General features: G+C 45.1%; 4 long non-coding RNA genes across 5 annotated transcripts in view; 2 read left to right on the forward strand and 2 right to left on the reverse strand.

The window, feature by feature from the left end:
- Positions 1 to 5,583, forward strand: part of LOC147007502 (uncharacterized) — a 7,035-nt gene extending 1,452 nt beyond the window's left edge. The window contains exons 2-5 of the long non-coding RNA XR_015054140.1: positions 100 to 430; positions 1,308 to 1,461; positions 1,612 to 1,770; positions 4,925 to 5,583. This is a non-coding gene — a long non-coding RNA (uncharacterized LOC147007502). The remainder of the gene's footprint in view (positions 1 to 99; positions 431 to 1,307; positions 1,462 to 1,611; positions 1,771 to 4,924) is intronic.
- Positions 5,584 to 9,373: 3,790 nt separating this feature from the next.
- LOC147007503 (uncharacterized) lies at positions 9,374 to 19,946 on the forward strand. The gene is made up of 2 exons (XR_015054146.1): positions 9,374 to 10,783; positions 18,910 to 19,946. It is a non-coding gene; the product is annotated as an uncharacterized LOC147007503 (long non-coding RNA).
- LOC147007504 (uncharacterized) lies at positions 11,560 to 16,097 on the reverse strand. 2 transcript variants are annotated; one of them, XR_015054144.1, is made up of 3 exons: positions 13,275 to 16,097; positions 12,157 to 12,440; positions 11,560 to 12,061 (listed from the first exon to the last, which is right to left on the reverse strand). It is a non-coding gene; the product is annotated as an uncharacterized LOC147007504 (long non-coding RNA). The 2 variants fall into 2 exon arrangements; XR_015054143.1 differs by having other exon boundaries at positions 12,157 to 16,097.
- LOC147007505 (uncharacterized) overlaps positions 19,865 to 22,500 on the reverse strand; it is a 7,674-nt gene continuing 5,038 nt past the window's right edge. The window contains exons 2-3 of the long non-coding RNA XR_015054145.1: positions 20,106 to 20,287; positions 19,865 to 20,002 (exon numbers count right to left, since the gene is read on the reverse strand). This is a non-coding gene — a long non-coding RNA (uncharacterized LOC147007505). The remainder of the gene's footprint in view (positions 20,003 to 20,105; positions 20,288 to 22,500) is intronic.

Raw genomic sequence — 22,500 nt, forward strand, 5'->3', positions numbered from 1 at the left:
AATCTCAAACTCTTCAGTTTCTTGTGTGAAGCTTTAATCTAAGCACAACAGCATGTCTGTATCTGAACCTCGCTTTACTTGCATACTCTTGCCTTCCAGGTTCTGTTTGACGTTTGGCCTTCTCTCCTTGGGAAACTTTGCTTTGGAGAGCCTCATGCCAGTTATCATTCAATGCAACCCTTATGCCTTCGCCTCCGAATACTCGACTGTCTGCAAAGTCCTGAAACCCTTCTACTCACGCGTTATTCACCAAGCAATTCCAATATAACTTTGCTTGTGTTCATTCCGTGTTTGTACCCGGTGTGAAAGCAGGCATGAGCTTTGCTCTCATCACTAAAGGGTTTAAACCTCATGTTTTTACTCCAAAAATCTTGACTTTGAGTTCCATGGACGATCTTTCTGAAACACGATCTCATACCTCCAGCAAAAGGTAAGATGTTCGTTTATGCAAGGATGCCAAAGCCTGCTCTTTGTGCCTCCACAATCTGGAAATGGATTTGTGATTGGAGGCTTCAGAGGTATGCACAGTTGGCTCTGAGTGTGTACTCTGGGTTTTAATCCCAAACCAAGAATAAGATGTTGTCTTGATGTTCCACATGTAGGGTGAAGCATCATTGTGGAACCATCTCTCAGATGGACATTAAACTGGTTGTCCCTTTTGGAGGACATTAGTTAGTTGATGTTAAAGATCCCACGGTATCTTATGTGGAGTCACCGAGCCATCGCCGACACCTTGAAAAAAATTTAAATTCCTGCCATAACTACGACTGATAGAGGGATGCCAAACTACCCAGTAATACCCCAAGGCTGAGAAATGGCTTCGGTAGAACCAACGCTTGTAATACAGAGTGTAATACATCAGATCGGATGGCAAAGCCTTGAATATTTATTTTGTCTGGGTTAAATTTCCAAACCAACCGTAAACTTCCATTCTGGTCTGTCCTTTGAAGGCAGGTTCTTGAATCAACCAATAGGTCATTCGGAGAGGATGTTACATCGGCGATCATATGTGTCAATGTTTGCTTGCTTGTGGAATTTAAATAACTCTCTATCTTTCAAAGAGTAGGCCATTGTTTTCCCTTGCCTCACCAAATTCCTGTCCTGACAAACAAGTGAACTCCATAAAATTCCCTACCATGTATTGGTAAGGATGTAACCAGCAGACCAGATTCCACATTGAATCTCAGGCAAATATGCAATCATGAACTGATGATACAGTATTACTCTTTCAATAAACTCTACTCCTCTAATACAGTATTACTCTTCCTTGCTTTCCCCTTCCCCCGTCTCCCTTCTTTATTTTGCAGGAAGATCAAAATAAGAAAATGTACAAGAAGCGAACTTGACAAAAAACGACTTGCGAAAGCTAAATCTCGAGCAGCCTGAACTCCTGAAGAGCAAGAAAGAAGACGAGGGGCAACTGCAACAGGAATGGCTGCATCCAGGAAACAGCCCTGGAGGGTAAAATAAAAGTCTGCATTCTCCTACAATCCAGCCATGGATTATGCTTCTGATCCAAGATAATATGTTTCGGCGAGATACCATGTATGACTGTACGTTTACAATATTTTTTTTTGTCCTTTCACCATTCTATCCCATTCATTCCTGCAGGAACGGCAACAGATCGAAGATGCCGACAATAATTTCGCCCAGAATCAGTGAAAACACGATTGAGTAGATGTCATCTCTAAATGCGATGAACTGCAGCATGAAAATGGATCAGCTGTTTCAATTTTATGAGAAGAGAAAGGAACACCTCAACATTTCACAGTAAGTTTCTGTGTTACACTGGAGTGTTTCCGACTCGTATGCTTGGGGCAGTACACGTGTGCTACCACACTAGCTTTGGGGAATGCACACCTACCTTTGAGCTGTGTCACCTGGCTTGAATCTCGACCCAGCAATAACATGTGATGTTGGTGTTTCACATGCGGGGTCAGGGATCAATGTGTGCACCATGCATTGGAAGGTTATCAAGCCAAAATAGCCATCTGCCAGCATTGGATGTTGAGAGACTTTAACCCTATTCATCCTGGGCTTTTTTGAAGTATTTTGAGGATGGCGTGGGGGGGGGGGGGTCAGTCCCGTGGATGAGACGTCCAACTGACACAAGGTTTGCTGTATAGATACAAAATATTACTAATATCCAATATCATTGAATTAGCCCACCCTTCACCTAAATAGGGTTAAAGATCCCACAGTGTCACTGCAACATCAGTCTGTTATCATCAGAATCCCAAACAGGTTATAAATTCTTGTTCAAATCATGTCAGTTGAAACCTGAGGCTTGCGCAGCCAGTTTGTGAAAGTCAAAACGTTCCCAGCCAAACCCACAAATCCATGCATCCATTGGGATCATACTCTGTACAGAGCATTGGTGTTAAGCCGCAGTCTGTTGGGCCATTGGGCACAATCATGGACGGGTCACCGCTCCAACACAGGATACTCAAATGGCTCAATCATCCCAGCAAGCTGGTACTCATTTTGCTGACCTCTGAAGGATGACAGGCTTAGTCAAACCCAACTGGTATTAATTCAACAGCAAAGCAGGATTTCACCTCAGGACCCTGGGATCCCAAGCCCCCCATTCGGTGAATCTTTTTCTCGACCAATTTACAGAAACATTGACAGTGAGTCAGTAAATTGCAAACATGGTGAATCTTGTTTCCTTATTAATGTGGACAATTTTCTGTTTAAATACAGGACTTGTACATTGTACATCAGTTGTAGACTTTCTAAAGTTCCTATCTCAACACAAATATTTCCATGAACTTTTGCACATATGATATTGACACTGAGTGCTGGGAATTGATCGCTTCCTGTCCTTGCAGTGTTTGGTGAAAGTACGGATGTGCACCTACTGGGAACAGGATAGCCAGCTTGATGCATTGGTATTTTCAGTAACAGGATGTTGAGAAAGGAGTTCGCTGATATATTGTTGCGGTTATGGAAAATGGCCTACATGCATTCAGACACGTAGCAGTTCCCAGAGTCAGTTATATCTTCAAGTTATATCCTCAGAATAGATTTCCTTCCCATTGTTTAGACTTTAGAGGGATGAGGGACAATTGCGTTGTGTGGGTTAACCTATGTCTTTCCCCTTCATCTAACTTGCAATCCACGCTCCATCCACCTTCGCATCCAGTATTGTATCCAGTATTTGTTCCCCACCACGCTATGCTCCTCACCCCAAATATGTCATTCCCCGCAACATCTTCAGCATTTTTACTGTGATCCCATGTAATGCCCTCACCCCCATGCCTATCAAACCCAGAAACCCCCATGGAAAACTTCCATCGCTTAATTTAAACCACTCGTTCGTTCCTCCATCTCATACATCCCAACCAATGAGAGGAAACCACGAGCGAGTGGGAAGGGCCTCAAACAACGCCTGCGCTGGCCCCAATAAAAAGGAAATGTGCGGGTGGACAAGCGCAACCGCCATGGAGCAGAACCAGCGAGAGGGAACAAAACTCTGCCTGAACGAGCAGTCTTTACATAGGCTGTGCCGGAGCAGACTCTGCCTGAACGAGCGGTCATCACGTTCGCTGTACCGGAGTGAGATTGCCTGAACGAGCTGTTAATTGCCTGCACGAGTCACTTTTCGACGAGCAAAGTAGCGTGAGAATCCGAAGGCAGACACCTTCACGAGAACTGTTGAACCCAGCGGTTCCAACCACTTCACACCACATTCCGACACCACATCAGCACACCCCATTATCCCTTTTCACCAACACCCTCTCCCTGTTTCACTTTTGGGCCCAACATAGGCAAGCATTTTTGTGTCCAGTAAGCCAGGAGTCAAACCAAGACTCTGCTCTTCCTCTAATCTTCTCATACTGTCAGTTACATTCCCAGGTGATTGATGGCGCCATGTCCTATATTTAGCTGGAGATAAAACTGAACAAGTGGGCCCCGTAACCGCTAAGATGAATCACTTTTTTCTTGTCTTTTAATTGGGCATTTCTATTGCAATTTCAGTCCATGCACTGTGAAAAACATGCCTACGATTGCCATTGTAATTAAATGCCATTGCTGGTTGATTAACTATTGGTTTATTGTGCTGATTGAATAAATGTACTTGCTGAACTGAACTGAACGGTGGGATATAATGAAACATTTCTGACCTGTTTGCTTTCATCATTTTCCCCAGTTGGTTGATTTAATGTGCAAGTATAGACAGAAGGGAAGTTATACCCCACCGAATGCTCTGTGATTAGCCAATAACAATCCACAGTTCACTCGGCCACACATAATAAATAGATGTGTGGCTGTTGAAGGTGTGGCCTCCCTGTTCGGGTTGCCAAGCCAACGGTAAGGTAATGCGCAACCAAGGAGCGAGAACCCTGTTAGGTTTGGTGATACAAACCCGGCAGGGATGGTTGCCTAGCAATCCGTCAGACCGCAGAGTTATCTGTGGCTGGCGGCCCTCAGGTCTGGAGGTCGGGGAGAAAGTCCGAGGAGCACCTCGCGGTAACTCCCCGACTCCAGTTGTGAAACAACATTATGGTCTGAGGTGGCTTTCTTATTCCTCAAACTCGATACCAGGAAAGCTTTTCAATGGAAAAGATAGACTGTTTTACACTTCAGGGACAAACTGGAAGGCTGGGCAGCAAGAATCACATCCCAATGTAATATTGTACTATTCCATGTGTAAAGGTACAATCGTTATTCTATAATAGTACTGCAGTGTTGTTACATTATTGTGCCAAATATATTTTCATTATTTGTGCCAAACTTTGCCTGACCTTGAACGGGTGAATTATTGGGTTGATACTCATGGGAGCTTTTGAAATTACTCATGCATAAATCGGTCTTTGGTGTTATTATCAGGGTTATCTTGGTGATCACGTTGTTTATAACACAGACATCAACATGGAACATTCATTCTTTTGTGATAACATGTTTCTCTCCATTGTTGCAGATCTCTCTCCAAGAAACTGGTATTCCATAATGTGAAAACTCAAGTAACGCTGCACCATCTCGAGACTGAATGGAAGAAAGAAGTGGCAATCGCTGAAGATATTGAAGCCGATAAACAGATTGTGAAAGGTATTGCAGCCAGTAAACAGATTGTGCTTTAAATGGGACAATGGTTTCATTGTTGAGCTTCATCCAAGGGAGGTCACTGGCACAGCATTGGATTCAAGAATCACCCGATGACTGTGAAACCGTGATCCGCTCTCAATACCATTTGCACAGCATAAAGGAGGGACCGCACTTGTCAAATGATTCGTGAACAACTGTACACAGCAAGGATTGGAGGTGCTTTGTGCATTGTAACCTATTGGAAGTCCTCCTTTGTCCCTCAAGAATCAAGTGATGGAGTCGAAGGAGATCGTAAGAGGAGGGAGAATGTCTCGAGCCGCCATTGAATCCGTTGGTAAACAGCAGATGGGCAAAACTGCTCAATGTCCCTCTCATTGCCTTAGGTTTGTGATTAACTCATTTGTATGTAAAGCAGGTGTACCAGTGCTATAGATATCTATCTTATACTCATAAAAGTGTGTGTGTGTGTGTGTGTGTGTGTGTGTGTGTGTGTGTGTGTGTGTGTGTGTGTGTGTGTGTGTGTGTGTGTGTCAGTGTGTCTCTTCCATAACTCCAAAACTATCAAACCTAACAGCCTGAAACTTTGCATGCGTACTAAGAAAACTCCAAGGAAGTGCAAGAGTGAAAATTGGGTGTGTGGGTTCATTAAAACATCCATTTTGAAGATAATTAACGGCCTTATTTAATTATATCCTTCATCAAGCGATCCTCAGCCACCTCACGATCTGAGTCTTAAGGTGTTTCCTGGCTAACCTCGTTGGGGACTTAAACCGCCATGTTTTCTGGCCTGCTCAACCATGACTTGACTTGGAACAGGCCGTGGCGATTAATTAATGATAAAGTTGTTGTTTTCACTTTCCTCACTCATATTATTGAATGTCTGTTCATCATAGCTGCACAATTCGGACATATTTGACATTTCAGGCGTCTTTGGGAGGTAAAAATAAAATAATGTCCACACGTCACATCCACCGAGCTGCATGATGGCGGGCGGTCCCTCGGCTCCTCGGGTGGTGCCTCGCCGGCTGAAAATCTTGTGCAATTTCATTATTTAACTTTTCGTGCGATGCGTTTTCATCATATACTCTGGCCACTTTGATATTCATTCATCTAAATAAAAAAATAATTTTTTAACTTCCATCGACCTCGTGCTCGGAGTTCTTTCATGTTGGTTTGAGCTGTAAAAAGTGTGTGCCGACATTTTGTGGTCGCTTTGGATTGTTTTTTTTTTTATCCCCCGCCACGTTTTGGAAGGGGGATATTGTTGTCACCCAGGTCGTCCGTCCGGCTGTCCGTCCGTCCGTCCGTCGGCTGGCTGGGCGTCAACATTTATAGCTGTGAGTGCGATAACTCGTAAACTGTTCGCCATATCGATTTGAAATTTGGGTCACACATGGTACCACCTGAAAAGAAAGAACCCTATTGATTTTGGGTGTGGCCGGATCCAAGATGGCCGACTGGGGCGGTCTGTCCGTCCGTCCGGCTGGCTGGGCGTCAACATTTATAGCTGTGAGTGCGATAACTCGTAAACTGTTCGCCATATCGATTTGAAATTTCGGTCACACATGGTACCACCTGAAAAAGGAAGAATCCTATTGATTTTGGCGTGGTTGATCCAAGATGGCCGACTGGGGCGGCCATCTTGAAAAAATGTTTTTTGTAATAAATGGAAAACCACTTATCTGATTTCAATTATTTTTCAATGGCGGGGGATTCCCCATCTCTGATGGTATATTTTTCTTTCAATTACTTTTTGTTATTTTTTCGCTTGATTCGCATATTTAAAGAATTATATTTTTAAAATGTAATCCTTTGTGGTTCTATTTGTGTGCTTTATCCATGCGGAACTTCAAATAGAACTTGGAACAGGCCGTGTTTGCCCTCACCTCGTAATTTAACAAGCTTAGCGGGAAACCAACCATTACCTCTTTTAATTTGAAAAAGCAAATGTCACTGATGCTTCAATGGAGTTGGGTTCACCTGGAACATATGACGTCAAGAATTAATGCTTGGGTATTACACCACCTTGGTACGGCGACGATGGAGGTACAGACCTAAGCAGTTGGTTATCTTTATATGAACCGGGTTTGTTCTCAGAATCGTTTGAGGTTCTATTTGTGACTTTCAAAGCTCATAACACACGATTTCCGAGCTGTTTGCCGCATTAACATGTTTTACAAAATTTGAGCCTTTTTTTGTTTTTTTACCCATCACATGACAATTGGCAGCTGTTTATAAATAATAATGTATATGCACATCTTGAAACGTCGATAATGCAACGTTTAAAAAAATCATTTGTTGAAGGGTTAAAGCCACACAAGTTTTTGGGGTTGTATACAGTACGTACTGTACTGGGTAATTACACAAACTCCAATTTGCCGATTCCTGTAAAATTGGTGTGTGTGTGTGTGTGTGTGTGTGTGTGTGTGTGTGTGTGTGTGTGTGTGTGTGTGTGTGTGTGTGTGTGTGTGTGTGTGTGTGTGTGTGTGTGTGTGTGTGTGTGTGTGAGATTCATAAAGCATAACATTTTCTCTCTGCTAATTTCCTTCTCCCCCACCCCTCTCACTCTCTGTCCCATCCTCACTCCACCCCTCCGACTACAATTCAGCACTCTATATTCCTCTCCATATATATATATATATATATATTTATATATATATATATATATATATATATATATATATATATATATATATATATATATACACACACGAGGTCTGTCTAAAAAGTAACGGGACTGACTTCACAGAAATTTTATTCCATAAAAACTGTTGAAATCACAGCTTGTCCCCTTCAAAATAGTTTCCCTCCAGTCTCACACACTTGTCCATCCTCTTCCTCCATGATTCGATGCACCCCCGGAAAGCTTCTTCTGGAATCCTCCGGAGCTCCATCATCACGGCCCTTTTGATGGCCTCCACATCAGGAAATCGGGTCCCCTTGCTCACCCCCTTGAGCTTGGCGAATAGGAAAAACTCACAAGGGGCCAAGTCTGGCGAATACGGGGGTTGCTCCAGAGTTGGCACGTTCCTCTCCGCCAGAAACTGTCGGATGCTCAGGGCACTGTGAGCAGGGGTGTTGTCATGGTGGAGCACCCAGGCTCTTGTCCCGGACTGATCTCATGAGGCACTGGAAGATCTCCTTGTACACGTATTGATTCACTGTTTGACCCTGTGGTAGAAACTCGAAGTGGACGATGCCCTTGATGTCAAAAAACGCGATGAGCATCACCTTCACCTTCGACTTCGACATCCTTGATTTCTTTGGTCTTGGTGATGCCGGACTTTTCCACTGACGACTCTGCCCTTTGGTCTCGGGATCGTATTTGAATATCCACGATTCATCGCCAGTAATGACTCTCCTGAGCAGGTCTGGATCGTCGTCAAGGCACTCGATAATGTCTTGACAGACAGCGACTCTTTGCTGTTTCTGGTCCTCGGACAACAGCTTGGGGAACATCTTTGCGCACACCTTGCACATTTCGAGATTTTCAGTGATGATGCTCCAGACAGTGTCCTTGTTGATGGAAAGTTCCTCAGCAATCATCCACACTGTGAGTCGACGATCTGCGTGCACTATCTGCTTCACACGCTCGATGTTGTCCACCATTCTGCTCGATGAAGGTCTTCCAGACCGTGGATCGTCTTCAACCTCCTCCCGTCCCTCTTTGAACCTCTTGTGCCATTCAAATGCACGTGTACGTGACATCGTTTCTTCCCCTTAGACTTGCTACATCATTGCGAATGATTCAGAAAGTGTTTTGCCAAGCTTGGCAAGAAGATTAGCTCTCTGTTCATGACTCATAGGGCAATGACTCAGACTAGACAACGTGTAAAGCACGACCTGTAAAAAATCACAGAATGAGCGCAGTCAACCATCACGAATCATATATATATATATATATATATATATATATATATATATATATATATATATATATATATATATATATATATATATATATATATATATATATATATATATATATATATATTGCTGGAATGTTGCGAAAGACTGTGACGCAACCCATTCATTCAAGTTGTGTAAGTGGAGCACACAGCAGGCTCAGTGCCGTTACTTTTTAGATGGACCTCGTATATATACATATATATGTATACATATATATATATATATATATATATATATATATATATATATATATCTCACACCCTCCCCCCCACCCCCCAACAACCTCGCACCCCTCTCTCCCGGAGTGTATTGCGACGTGTGGTAAGGCGTCACTCTTCTCCCCTCTTCCTTGCTTTCCCTTCCCCTGTCTCCCTCCTTTATTTTGCAGGAAGATGGCTCCTATAAAAATAAGAAAATGTACAAGAAGCGAACTTGACAAAAAACGACTTGCGAAAGCTACATCTCGAGCAGCCTTAACTCCTGAAGAGCAAGAAAGAAGATGAGGGGCAACTGCAGCAGGAATGGCTGCATCCAGGAAACAGAACTGGAGGGTAAAATAAAAGTCTGCATTCTCCTACAATCCAGCCATGGATTATGTTTCTGATCCAAGAGCACATAACTTCCATGACCACAAGGGGCTATGCCAAAGCCATCTTGGCAATGAAAAATGATGCCGTCAATTCCAATGATGAATGAATCCAATTCCAATGAAAAATGATGCCGTCAATTCTTACACAGTTACTTGGCACAATGCAAATATACAAGTCGGTTTATACTGTACCAGACACAAATGAAGCAGTCCACTACCCCCACAGAATTTCTTAAGTCTCCGGAACTACCAGGTGTGCCTTCTCACAATCTGGAGCTCAAGGTTGGTGCACCCATTATGATTCTCAGGAATCTGGACCCACCAACACTCTGCAATGGAACACGTTTGGCTGTCAAGAAGTTTATGCCACAGGTCATTGAAGCCACAATCATGACTGGCCATGCAGCAGGACAGGATGTCTTCATTCCACGTATTCCAATCATCCCATTTGACTTGCCATTTCAATTTTGAAGGCTCCAGTTCCCTGTCTGCCTCAGTTTTTCCATGAGCATCAACAAGGCACAAGGACAATCGCTCAAAGTTGTTGGCCTCAACCTGCAAAGCCCATGCTTTTCTCATGGCCGACTCTATGTTGGTTGTTCCAGAGTTGGCAATGGTAAAAACCTTTTCATCTTGGCTCCACATGGAAAAACATGCAACATTGTCTATCCTGAAGCTCCACAAGGATAAAAAGTTTTTTGAAATGTCAAACACTGTGATAAAATGTGATGTGAAATCCTCAGTGCTGAAGAATAAGAAACAATGCTGGAAAAGAAAGGCAGAAAGAAGAAAGAGGAGAAAGGCAGAAAGAAGGACAGAAGACAGTAGAACAATGAAAAGACAACACAGGAAGAAGGAGAGGCTAATAGAAGAAGTGCTGATACACAAGAAGAAAAAAGTCAGAAGGACAGAAAGATGACAAAAAACAAGGAATAACAAAAATCCAGAGCAACTGAAACTACTCAACAGCAAAAAGCAAGATTAGAAACAAACACAGCAACAATGACTGCATTCTGCCCTCTTGTACCTGTGATCTCCCAGTCTTTGTGTTGTACTGACTGATTCAGGAGGACACAGTTAAAGCCGATGAAACCTTTGTCGCCACTGTGTGAAGTGGGGCCATCGCCGTAAAATACAAAACACACAGTAAATGGCGCTCTGTGTTGAGGCGCGGCGGTGATGGTCATGTGTAACCCTCGACCAGTCAAAGATCCCCGGGGGGTCAAACACAGCAAGGTAAGCCTTGTTCTTATTTGCTGTCTCCCACCTGTCTCTCTGCCCCCCCTCCTTTCCCTCTCTTTTTCACCCTCCCCATCCTCTCACCCCCCCCCCACATTTTCTCTTTCCATCCCTCTCTCCCACCATACTCCCCTCCCTCCCCCTCATCTCATCAGCGAAACAACGGGTGGTATTTGCTAGTTTTTAATATGATGCAATATACGTACTTTTTGCTCCATTTTTGGCCAAGTGAAGCAGTTTCACTTGCTTCTGCTCAATGTGGACAATACCAACAATAACCTCGCATGCTCAAGCATCAAAAGCTGTCTGGAGAAAATTATATAGCAAGTAATTTGAGTAATTCATATTTTTACTTGCTTGTACAGAGGTCAATATATTTTTGTGGTGCCGTGGTGAGGAACGACCGCTAGATGGAGCAGTAGGGCCGTCTCCCACCGAACACCCGGAATTGAAGTTCGTCATCCCAGATAAGTCCGGAGTTGACGGGTCGCTTAAAGGACTGTGGTCGCCAATATTTTCACGGCGTGAGGTAGGGTTTATTTGTCTATTCCAATTTACCGAAGTACTCACACCATCTAACTACCGGGGAAGCCACACCCTTGGCCGGCTTTGTCCGAACTGAGTCGCTGTTACCGACTCGGATCCAGCGTAACCGAGCGGGAATTACCAAAGCCACGCCGGTCCAAATTACAATTTACGGCACAATCGGCCTCCCTAATTCTCAAGCCCAAACCATACTGGGCCAATGAAAGAAAACACAGACAACAAACTGGAACATTTAACAGAGGGTTTATTTACAATAATCGGGAAGGGAGACACAGAGCAGACTTGATCACGAATAAAAAATGCAGGCAAATGTACAATGGCAATCACTTAAACGATTTCTACTTCTCAGACTGGCCACAGACAGACACACCCACCAAAAAAGAAATGGACCTCGTGGGTCTATATTTGGCCCTTCAGCTCAGGAGGGAAAGCGAGCTGAGGGTCAGAGTCTGGCCGGGTACCTGGCCGCCTCGTGCGGTTTCACTGACCCGCACTTGTGGAACTCGGAGTCTATGGAAGGGAATAGGGATCCCCGGCTCGAGGGCTCCAACACAACCCACCACGGTGGGACTTGAACCCACGACCTAGAATCCAACGAGCGCAGCCAGGATCCCACGAACGACCCGGCTAGCCACGAACGATGATCGACACCACGAGCACCACAAAACACCTCCGCCATGACCACCACCACCACGAGCACCAACACGACCACCGACCACCAAGGAACCCCTAAAATGACCACCAAGAAAGATCTCTGAGACAGCTCATCACCCTTCTTATCCCTCCCCCGGGCGGGTGGAGGGATCCGCTCTGAGGGAACTCACCTCTGGATTGGTCGGGCGGGGGGGGGGGGGACGTCGGGCGATCTGTGTCCTCCCCTCATTGGACAAGGCGAACATTCCATCTGGCTGGGGCGGGGTCGGCTCTGACGTGATCTCACCCCCGATTGGACGAGGGGAACATTCCATCTGCCTGGGCGGGGTCGACTTGGAGGTGATCTCACCGCCGATTGGACGAGGGGAACATTCCATCTGGCTGGGGCGGGGTCGGCTCTGAGGTGATGGAAACTCCGTCTACGTTCGTGGCCTTGAACACGTGCGTAATGGAGCTAAAGAAGTGGAGGGGATTGATGTAGAAAACTAACTGGAAAGAAACTCGCAGCGCACACATGAAATTCCCATTAGACATAGGGGAGAGATTCTAACTACCCACATATACTTAACAAAATAACTAAACTTTGGGTCAACTGTATGTGTGAAGGCGAATGGTTTCCAGATTCATAACAATATGAATTTGAATTCATTTCAAACTGAGGTCTATTGGGTCATTAGTTTTGTTGCACCCAGCAGTGTGTATCTGCATTCTGCACCCCTGGATTGCTGGTATAAATTCACCGGAAGAGTTTTTCGTAAAGATTGGAGAACCGCCCACTCCATACAAGCCCTGATTGAATGCCTTTGAGTTGTAGCCTCAAGTGAATAGCCCCTCATGGGTGAGCATGCCTTAGCATCCTTTAAGGCTGGGCTGCTACAGGATTGGGATAGAATATTGACAATCTCGGGTCATGGACACTCTGTTCCATACATCCTTCCCACAATATTTGTTCAGGGCTTGAAGAACAATGGCCATCTGGCTTCATAGCCTCCAAAAAGGAAATCAAATTTGGCAAAATTATTCATTCATTCGAAACACTGAGCTATACCTGGCACCATGACTAAATTGCTGGAAATTGATCAACGGTTCCCTGCCTTGAGTCAAAATGACGACCTGACCAGGATTCTGGGCTCATAACTGCGTCAGCAGCAATAATGCTTTACACAGGGCATGGTAGGTGATAATGATGATAATAATAACATTTCTTATGCTTGACTCTCCATTTGCAAATTCAAAGAATCTGGATACGCTGGCCGTTCCTGGATACAGAGTGCAAGAGATAACTCACCTACTCTTCACAAAACACACCATGGGGGCTTTAAATTCCACCAATGAGGAATGTTGGCAGATTTGTCTTCCAGTTTAACATCCTGCTGGACGATGGATATTCATGAAGAGTTAACCCTGAATGAGAAACACAAAGGTGACAGTTTATAGCTGGGTGAGGATTCAAACCCAGATGAAAGCGCTCAGAGGTGAGTGTGCATCCCTCTCAGGTATCCTGTCAGCTTTTCACCTTGTTAAAAGAATAAAACCACCATTATGCTGCAGCAAACACCATTACATGCAGTGCCTTCAGAAAGTATTCACACCCCATGACTTTTTCACATTTTGTTGTGTTAAAGCCTGAATTCAAAATGGATTAAATTGTAATTTTTTGTCACCGATTTACACAAATACTCCACAACGACAAAGTGAAAACGTGTTTTTCGAAAAATTCTCAAATTGATTAAAAATTAAGAGCTGAAATGTCTTGCGCCAATAAGTATTCAATGCCTTTGCTATAATGCTCCAAATTGAGCTCAGGTGCATCCAATTTCCTTTGATCATCCTTGGGATGTCTCAACAACTTGATTGGAGTCCACCTGTGGCCAATTCAAATGATTGGACATGATTTAGAAAGAAATACACTTTTCTACGAAAGGTCCCACAGTGGTCTGATGAAATGAAAACTGAACGATTTGGCCTGAATGCAAAGGTCTACGTCTGGCGGAAACAGAGCACAGCTCATCACCTATCTAACACCATCCCTACCCTGAAGCATGGTGGTGGCAGCATCATGCTACGAGGTTGCTTTTCAGCGGCAGGGAGTGGGAGACTTTTACGGATAGAGGGAACATTGAATGGAGCCAAATACAGGCAAATAATTGAGGAGAACCTACTTCAGAGTGCAAAATACCTGAGACTGTGATGGTAAACATTTACATTCCAACAGGACAATGATCCAAGGCATACAGCCAAAGCAACACTAGAATGGCTTCAGAACAAGAACGTGAAAGTCCTTGTGTGGCCCAGCCAAAGCCCAGACTTGAAGTCCATTGAGAATCTGTGGAAAGACTTCAAGATTTCTGTTCACTGACCCTCCCCATCCAACTTGACAGAGCTTGAGCAAATCTGCAAGGAAGTATGGGATAAAATCCCCAAATCTGGATGTGCAAAGCTGATAGACAAACCCAAAATGCTGGAATCGCTGCCAAAGGCACTTCTACAAAGTATTGACTCAGGGGATTGAATAGTTGTTGACACAAGACACTTCAGCTTTTCATTTTTCATTACTTTGTAAAAATTTCTAAAAACATGTTTTCACTTTGTCATTTTGGGGTATTTTGTGTTGATCGGTGACAAAAACTTGAAATTTAATTAATTTTAAATTCCAGCTGGAACACAACAAGATGTGACAAAAGTTGAGGGAGTGTGAATACTTCCTGATGCACTGTTGTAACCATTCCTTAACCGACAAACATTCTTTAAAAAAAACAAGGAATATATTGTTGTCATTGATGCATAACATTTTGCTCACCTTGATAAACTCAAACTCTTCAGTTTCTTGTGTGATCTCATATCAGTTTCAGTTTCAGTTTCTTCTATCTTTGTCGAGTCTTTCTTCAGTTTCTTATATCTTTTCCCTTCTCACCTTATCCCCTCCATAACCATGTGATTTCTTTACCTCCTCTTCTTCCTCCTTCCGCATTTGGTGATCCACCATCTTCCTTCCACTTAAGCCGATCCACATTCACCATACACCGTCACGACCTTTTCTTCAACCTTTCCTTTACCTCACTTAACCTCACCTTTATTTACAAAAGAAAAAAAAACAAGGTCTCTTTAAATGACTAAACTTCCTCTTCCACACGTTTGGTTCTCCACATTGTATCATACTTCACTTCTCTTCATCTTCTTCATAAGACTGTCATGGCTCTTTCAATTCGACCTTTCCTTCATCAAATGTCTAAAAAGTCCAACTGTTAAAACATTCCTTTTCTTCATTCTCTTAATTCTCCTTAAGCCTGGTGTTGGCTTAGCGGTTAGGGTGGCAGCTTGGGATCCGAGGGTCCTGAGTTCCTTAGCGGTTAGGGTGGCGGCTTGGGATCCGAGGGTCCTGAGCTCAAGCCCCGTTTTCCACTGAATTAATACACCAGGGGGTTGACTCAGCCTGTCATCCTTCCGAGGTCGGCGAAGTGAGTACCAGTGAACTGGTCCCGGTGTATGCACCGGTTAGAATAGGTGTACCATATCCCTGTGTCGTAAGAGGTGACCAGGGTTGGTGTCAGGGAGGGCATCCGGCCATAAAACATTGCCTCAAGAAAAAGCCCAACCCCTGCACAGCAGGGAAAAATGGCTGTAAAAACGGTCATTTTTAATTTTTCTTATTCTCTTAATTCTCCTTCATTGCATCCTTCACGTAATGTCTTTAAACGTATCTCTGACTGAAACATTTTTTAAATTCCAGTTTTCAATGCATGTTCGTGTTCCATCAATCGTCCTTTTTTTTCTCCAAATTCAGTGACAATTCACCCAACCTCCTTGATTATACCTCCTATGAACTCCTCACCTGCTATACCCTCTCCTTATCCCTTCCATCTTGCCCCTTATCCTACCTCCTCTCTCAGCACCTCTTCACTGACCTCTGCTTTACTATCAGCTCCTCCTCTGGTGTCCCGAACTGCGTGGTGTTCGAACATCTGTGGGCTCCGTTTTAACCTTCCAGATCAGATATCTCACTTTCTCAATCAGTACACTCTTCAACATTTCAAACATGCTCTTTCTTTCCTCTCATCCCACTTCTCCTCTTCCTCACCACTCAAATCTTGTGCCTACCCCTGCCTGCTGCTTTCTTCACCACACCACTACCAAGTCTCATCCTTCCCCCCTCCCCACCTCTCCCCTCGCCTGACTGCCCCTTAGCCGTGCCTGCTCTCATCCTCTCCTCTCCCTCTCAAAGCAACCTTCAATGTCTTCCCCCTCCAAGCTTCCCTCTCACTTTTCCCAAAAACTCCCCTCACCCTTCTCCCTCAACTCCCCCACCTTTCTCCATCCAATCTCCCCCTCACTGCCCATTCTCAAAGTTGCACCCCCCCCCCACTCCTCACATCGACAAAGTTGCCTCCTTCTCTTGCCCTCTCTCTCCCAACTCATTCTTCCCCCTCCTTCAATATTCAACTTCCCCCTGCCCCCTCTCATTATTCCCCACTTTGCCTCATCCTATCACTACCGAGCCTTTTCTCCTCCTCTTCCAGCCCTCTCCCCAGGCTCCTCTGCAATCCCCCACACACCTTCAACAACTCTCTCTACCCCCATCCTCCCTCATCATACCCTTTCCCCTCCTCTACCCTCCCCTGCACCCAAAGCCTCCTCCCCTCCCTCTCCTTAACAGTGTGGACCTCAAACACCCAAGGCCTTCGTTCTAACCTGACAGATTTCTCCATACATGTTGCCACTGACAAACCAGACATAATCTGCTTTTCAGACACTTTCCTCATTCCCTCCACTGCCACCTCACGTTTATGTGTGTGTTGTTCCATCCACCAAACAGGGATGACTCCATTTACATCTCGCTCTCTGAAAACATGCACCAACTTCTATCCTCTCAACCCAACTCTCTCTTCCTCATATGTGATGGCTTCAGTTGTCATCATGCCAGTTGGCTGAGTGTGGATACCTCTCTCACCTGCCATGACACTTTAGCAAAGGACTTCTGCAACTCATTAGGACTGACACAATCTGTCAACTTCCCATCCCAGATCTCAACCAACGGGACTCCATCTCTTCTGGATTTAATTTTGACCAATTTCCCTGAAAATATCTGTTGTTCTTCCTCTGCTCCAATCGGTTCATCTGACCACATGCTTGTCAAAGTAGACATGTCTCTGGCTGTTATTAGAGAACCACCTTCGTGCCGTCGAGTCTGGCATTTCACTGAAGCTAACTGGCAGGGGCTTCAAGCAGCCATCAAACTTCTCGACTGGTCTCCCATTTCTACTTTCTCCAACAATGGATGGAGATCCTCAATGGCAGGCATGACATCAGAGCCGTCTCTCGAGACGCATCATGAGCTTTTGATACCGTCTGGCACCCTGCTCTGCTCACTAAACTCTCTTCTTAGCTTTTCTAAAATTTATATTCCAGATAAGGTATTGTCACAGCACACTGTTTATTCATATGTCTGTCTGTCTCTCCTTTTTCAACTTCTCCGACCAAACCGATGGTCCGATCAGGCTGAAATTTGGCAGCAATGTTCCTCATGACTGGTATCACGAATTGCAAAGTTCGTTCCAGTCACATGCCTTTAAGTATGTCAAAATGGCCAACTTGCTCAAGTTTGGGGAAAAATCACATAAATTCGTTCAAAAATCTTCTTCTGCAGACCTACCAGTCAGAATGCCACCAAATTTGAGTGACAATGTTAGGCCAGGGTAGGGATGTTAAATTGCTCATCATTCTGATCACGTGACTGGATGCGCCGCTTCCCCCAAGGAACCACCTCCAAGAAGAGGTCGATGAGTCGCACCAAGCCGGGAACCAAACGGAGAAAAAAAGAGCTCCACGAACCAAAAAAGAAGAAGAAGAAGCCACCACTCGCAGCTCGAGCCGAGCGACCAGCTCAACTCTCTTCCAAGCAAAGCAGCTCTCCAAAAAGCCTACCGAGCCAAGCAGGACCTGAAGCTCTGCTGAACAACTCCTCTGCAGAAGCAAAAAGCTTCCGAAGGCCTCAACCCTAACCCAAGCCAAACAGGACCTGAAGGTCTGCTGAACGACCACCACTCTGCTCCCACTTCCCCCGAACAAGACAGGATCTCCTCTTTATCCTTCTCCGCTCCCCTCCCCCGCGCCTGGCATGACTCATGCCCTCGTGATCCATCCCCCGCTCAACCACGGGTGGGAGGGAGTTGTTGACATCATGAATCACGGGACGGCAGGGTTCTTCTTCCTATTCGCAGAAGAGGGGAAGGGACGTCTCCATTGTTTCGTTACCTAACTATTAAATCGATCCGCAGTGCATCTAATTGATTTCTAAACATTTAAACAATGGAAGGTGAGCTATCTGGGGAACAAGCACTTATCGACATAGCTGACTAAAGGAACCTGTATGTCGTGTGCAATCGAATTCCCAAATTCGTAACAATATCATATATGGTGGATTATGATTGGGCGTTTTCCCATTTGTGAATCAGTAACCCCCCACTTCGCGGTTGCGTCCGAGACCAGTTCAGGTGGTTTATGAACAGGAGAATCTATCACCATATTTTTCGACTTCATCACGTGGTGCCAGGTCACGCCGAGTCGCAGACATCTCTTTACCATCAGGGAAATGTGGTGAACATACTGAGGGTTAGCCTCAAGCAGTTCCACCTCCTCAATGACAGGGCCATAGTTTGATTGTCACACGTGACTTTTCAAGAGAACAGATCCAGGTGAGGAAAACCGTGGAGGAATTGATAACCCATTTGTAGATCTAAGATGGTAAGTGAATAAACGCATTTGTGGAGTAACGTTTGTAGCAGTCAAGAGGAGTGAACGTATAGCATGTCACGCATCTGGCAGAACATCCTCCAGGGATTGATAGGCTTCTCTTGATTTGACATCCATATTAATATTCTAACAAATCACACCATTTTAACACTCACACTCGCTGTTCCTTTCAGGATGATATGGGGAAGTGCGACTGGTCGAGGCGCAACGAGAGTGGAGGAAGTGCTTCAGTTCTGATCACGTCAAGGAACTTCCCCTGTCAGAATGTACTGTATCTGTATCTGAACCTCTCTTTACTTGCACACCCTTACCTTCCAGATTCTTCCTTCTCAACTTTGGAAACTTTTCTTTGGAGACCCTCACCTATCTATCGAGTGCAGCCTGTGGCTGCTGGTTGCATCATTGGTTGGGACGCGGCTATGCCGCTGATGCAGTGTCCCCCTAACCAGTGCACTGGTGCTCATTTTGCCGACCTCGGAGCGATGACAGGCTGAGTCAACCTCCTGGTGTATTAATTCAGCGGCCCAACGGGGCTTGAACTCAGGACCCTAGGATCCCAAGCCGCCACCCTAACCACTAAGCCAACACCAGGCGTACGGAGATCCTCATGTCAGTGATTGATGACTGCAACCCATATTCGAGGGTTTGTACAGCCATGGAAGAACAAAAGATCGTTTTCCTGGACCTTTAATACAAATGTTTTATGTAACATGAGCAGGGATACCTGGTGTTGCCAGGCAACGTCGGCTCCTTCTTCCCACCCCACCCCTTCCCATGCCTCCTATCAACCCCACCCCTTGAGGGACGAACTCATCTATATGGCTGAAATAATGTTACTATAGATATTTACCATCATCGCCATGTCGTGCATCTCGTGTATGTTTCGTCCCCAAGTTTCTTGTTGAGCGTTTGCCAAGCGGCATAAGCACTCAAGCAAGCACTCCATTGGAAACTGTTGATAAGGAACGGCTGGCTTGGCAAGCGCTAGCGAGCTGCTTGGTAACTGAGCACACCACTGGACATCTCGACAGCATGCAGTACATTCAAAACACAGACAAAAGGACATTTTTTAAAATTAGACTTTCTTTATATATTAGATAAGGTGACAGTGACACACGTCGCATGAACCTGCATTGTTTGCATATTTCTACTCTTCTTCTTCTTTCCCTCTCGTTGTAATCAGTAAATAAACTTTCTATCCTCCATCATATCATTTTTCCATGAGTTTTGGTGTGTTGTAAAAAGGCTCCAATTATTGGTGAATTCCTGCGAAAGGCAGAAAGTAACTGCGTTTCACGTCACACAAAGTATTTTTTTTCATGAAATATCACCATTTTCATTCCTCCGCATAATGTGATAATTAACGTACCTTCATTGGGCAGTGTACACGAGACACCTTCCGGGATCGCTGTGGACAAAACGTGCATCACCTCGTCCCCTTGTAATTAAAATGTTACTTTTTTTCCTCAAAACGGTATCTTCATTTAATGATCGAAGATGCGTTGTTCAGTCTTCAAATGTACATGAGGCCTTGAAAACAATCTGAGATACCTGGAGAGGAGGGAGTTCATCGGAAGGAGGAGAACATGTGGTGAAAATTTCGTGGTTAATCCACGAGACATGAGGGGAGGTCAAAGTGCACGAAGATGAACGAAATAACTGCCTGTGGATGACTGTATGTTGGGTGCCATTGCCTTAGAGGCATGCAGTTTTGCAGAACCGCAACAATATATGAGTCGTGACATTGGACATCACCACATTAATAAGAATTAAACCTTGTTTGTTTGCTGTTATTCCTTATTCCATCGAATATTTCAGTAACGAGCAGAGCTGGGCCGTGTATTTCTCCACAAAATCGAAGCAAACACATTTCTGGTGGTGTCTCAGGTGTGGGAGGTGTGGTGGTGCAATGCAATGTGGGGAGTGTGGTGTCGTGCCAGAGGAAAATGGGATTGCGAGTCTGTCATGATACTCTTTTGTGCATCCAAAGGAGACGGGATAGAGAGAGAGAGAGAGAGGAGAGAAGATGCGTGAGGCAAAAGATCCTTCACCGAGCCTTGTATAGGTCTGTTTCTGTGGCGTGTACCTCCGTGGGACGCTCCGGTTGAGTGTTCCCACCTCGAGATGCGGCGCGTTATCTCTGGCCTAGTAACTCTGCCAGGGTTCGTGGCAACGTGCGCTCTGCACTGGTAAGTCTCACTCCATGGGGGTGGCGAACGTTACCAGCCTGCTGGGAGTCTTGGCAGTCACCCCCAGATCAGGCCCTCAGGAAGAAGCACGTCCTTTCATTCAACACCAACAGTGAGTGAAGAAGAGGCAATGAAGTGAAGGAAATGAAGAGCATAGAGGAGCAGATAAGAGGGTGAATGGCTCCACGCTCCCCCTTTTATTATCCCCGAGCGAAGGGTGGGGTCATGACCCGAATCCCGCTCCTCTATTGGGCAATAGCGGCCTGAGCCACACCCTGCCAGGCTCCGGGGCCGGAAACTGTCTCAGTAGCCCATCCGGTTTGATACGGTTCGGAGCTCCTGACTCAACATAGGGCATGCTCCTCGAACCAGCACCCTGGCCCTGAACGTGCTCAGAGTGCAGTCCAATGCTGAATTGCAACGGACTTTCCCTGCCACACACGGGCCCCACTCATGAGCCAAAATGAACATCCAGACCACCCTCATTTGCTAAAATGCACACCCAGGCCCCGTACTAAACTCCTGGATCATCCTTCCCGCGACACCTCCTCGCCGCCCAACTTGCCGTGGTCTGGCAACTGGACGAGGGTCATATCAATTCCCTATGCCCACCCGGGACATCCCCTGCGAGATGTGGTCGAGCGATTCACGTCTGTTGCTCGGCCCCACATCGCCCGGTCCCGAAGACAGTCCGAGCCATGCAGTACTCTTCTCTTTCGTGGCGAATTGTGGCGATGCAGTGGTACGAGGAGGTACGGGAATATTTTTCCCATGCGCAGGAGGCATTTGTGGTCGAAATGGTGAGATTTGCTGATCGAGGTGTAAAGCAAGGTGAGATGCCGGTTGGAAATTGGCATGCAGATTTGGATTAAAAAATGACGCACGATGTGGTGTGGTGTGGTGTGTAGTGTTTCATGGAGGGAGTGTGGTGGTTCCAAGCCACGGGAGGCATCGTGGTGTGCTTATTCAATCGCATTTTGAATGGCGTGTGTGCTTGCTTGTTATTTTGTACCATGGCTAAAGGAAAGGGTTGAAGTAGAAATCAGAATAGGAGATAGTTATCTGTTAATAGTCCGACCCATTAAATGGATTTAAACCCACACAACGCACTTCATCCCGTTAATCCACGAGACATGAGGGGAGGTCAAAGTGCACGAAGATGAACGAAATAACTGCCTGTGGATCACTGTATGTTGGGTGCCATTGCCTTAGAGGCATGCGATTTTGCAGTACCGCAACAATATACGAGTCGTGACATTGGACATCACCACATTAATAAGAATGAAACCTTGTTTGCTGTTATTCCTTATTCCATCGAATATTTCAGTAACTCACAGAGCTGGGCCATGTATTTCTCCACAAAATCGAAGCAAACACATTTCTGCTTGTTTTGATGTTTTCAAAAATCAATTATAAAACAATATTATCTCTATTTTGAAGATTTTCAAACACAGAGTCTTGTATACAATGAACAATTGACTCGTTGTGTCATCATAAGCAGAGTGGTCATGTGAACAGAGGATCAGCAATTGTACAGTTTATTTCATTGCAACTAAGATAAAGAGTATTTATTTG

This window comes from Eptatretus burgeri, unplaced genomic scaffold (genome assembly GCF_056783735.1).
Source record: "Eptatretus burgeri isolate ZD-2024b unplaced genomic scaffold, Ebu_testis_v1 Ebu_testis_scaffold_130, whole genome shotgun sequence".
NCBI lineage: Eukaryota > Metazoa > Chordata > Myxini > Myxiniformes > Myxinidae > Eptatretus > Eptatretus burgeri.